Source organism: Penaeus monodon, chromosome 13 (assembly GCF_015228065.2).
Source record: "Penaeus monodon isolate SGIC_2016 chromosome 13, NSTDA_Pmon_1, whole genome shotgun sequence".
Taxonomy (NCBI): domain Eukaryota; kingdom Metazoa; phylum Arthropoda; class Malacostraca; order Decapoda; family Penaeidae; genus Penaeus; species Penaeus monodon.
Genome location: NC_051398.1, coordinates 4564882 through 4567381, shown reverse-complemented (window position 1 = coordinate 4567381; position 2500 = coordinate 4564882).

The window sequence follows — 2500 nt, the reverse complement described above, 5'->3', positions numbered from 1 at the left end:
AATACAACATTAGGCTCTTAGTATTACGAAGGAAAGGCAAGGGATGCTGGTATTGGGCATGAGCACAGCGAGGGCTGGGCCACTATGAATACTACCTGTCGGGAAAGGGTTGATTATACCTTAGCAACAAAGTGATAGACAATATGCAGAAGTGCTTGAATAGATTAGGTACCAGTGAAGATATAATTCTGCAAATATATATTAGAACAAATATATGGTTGAAGTTGTGTGTGTATAATTGCAGATAATTTTTAAGGCATTGTTTCCGTAGCCAAAAAATGAGAGGCCACATATCGTACATACTACCTATGCCATATTATTATTATTATCTATTTCATGCATTCGTCAAAGTTGCCTCTTCCTGCAGACCTCTAGTTTATGTCCTTTTGCTTTGGTGCATGTTCAGAACCCCTCCCCCCCCCTCTTAGAAATCTGCCACCAATGTTGCCAAAATATATCTGAAAGGGGCCTGTTGTCTTTTGCCAGAGTGCTGAAGGAATGTATACATACTTCAGTCATCTCTGTCTGAACCCGTTATTGTGCAATTTCCAGATCTCCATAATTAGTGAATAGGTGCTTAAAATGTGTGTTTGTTTGTTTGTTTATTTGTTTGTTTGTGTGTTGTGTGTGTGTGTGTGTGTGTGTGTGTGTGTTTCGTTTTTTTTTTTTTTTTTTGTGCTGGAAGTCAGTAAACCTCCACCATGTATATCTTAGGTAGAATATACGTGATGGAGGTTTGTTTACTTCCAGCACAACGATCGAGCCTTGTAGACGACCTGACAATTAGCTTGGGCCGGTTCCTTATTTGACGGCAAATTCTCAGTTAAGTCTGTAAGCTCGATCTTGCTGTTATATATGTGGCACAAGTTTCTTTATGGCCATAAGTATTGTTTAATGTATAGGAGCATAATTTTATAGAGCTGTTTGCCTTGTGGACGTCATTTTCTATATTCTGCGGTATGAATATATTTTTGACAACTGTTACATTAGTTTTTTTTTTTTTGTTTGTTTTCAGTCTTATTTTCAATGATTGACCATAGACTCATATCTAATGCTTCAAAGGAAACAGTATGTGGAAGTGATAGATCATTGAATTCCAGGCCATTTTGCTTTTGTAATATAGCTATAGCAGATTGAAGGTAAAGTAGATATTTGATATATACCATAATTAAAAGCAGAAAGCACCTTTCCTAGCTATGACAACGACCCAAGTAGACATCTTGTAGACCTGGAAGATTTTATTGCCCAATGAGAAATAGTTCCAAGCTCGATCGTGCCAGAGTGTACTTTTGTCGAGATTTGTTAACCTTTGCCAGAGCACTAAAGGCATGGCAATCATATGATCACATGTATTGCAAAGTTTATTTACATTCATAGCCATAATTTCACTTTGCAGTGATGCCAATTATCAGAAAGGTGTTATTTTGTAGATGTGTGTGAAAGTGTAATGTTACCATCCAATTAATATTGCATTAACGTTATTGGCATTCAGATATAGTGAATATTAAATTTTTTTTTTTTATTTTTCTGTATTTGAGGAGATGGGTTGAATAGAACTATATACTAATTACATTTGTTTCAGTATTTAATGAAATCTTTAATTTGACAAATATCTAGTTAAGGTTACGATTTTTATATGCAATTCATTAAAAGTAATGAAGATTTTAAGATTTGATGAATATATATCGCGAAATTTGTACTTAATAGTGTTCGAAAAGATTGACTATAGACGGTAGATGATAAATAGAAGTTGTAATATAGATAAAAGAATAATTATAATAATTAAAGAAAAATTTAGTAAAAAGAATAGTAGATTTAGAAGTAAGTAGGAATATTTGATTTTAATTTGAGATATAAAATTATAAATGTTTTTTTAAGTTATTAAATATAATAATTATTTGATGATCTTATAAAAGGTTATTTGTTTAGATGTTGTGATATGTATATTTCTAATTAATTTAGATTAGTTGCTATGTTTTTTTTTATATATTTTGGTATAGTCAGTATAGTATAGTAAATTTGTATATATGATGTTGAGTTGTATTAAATTTGAAATATCTGATTTAGATTGAATTATTTTTTTTTTTTTATTGTTATATTGTTTATATATTCAATTTTTTATGGTTCATAAGATGTATATGTATAGTCATAATTTCATAGATTTGTTTACATTGAGTATTTTTATATGTTAGTAATAGAACTAATTATTGTTATGAATATGTATACATTATGATTTGGTTAATGGAGAAGTATAGTTTGTATAAAGAGAAGATAATATTATAAATAGACTAAAGAAAGAAGTTTAATTGAAGATGAATATATGAAGATTGAAGAATGTGATTTGCTTTGAATATTAGAGTATACAGATATTGAATACGAAGTATTATTATGAATTACATATAAGAAAAGTTCTATATGACACTGAAGATAACATCTCTATAGACTGGAAGATTTTATTGAATAGAATTGATATGTTGTTTCATAAGAGCTATTTCGTGCA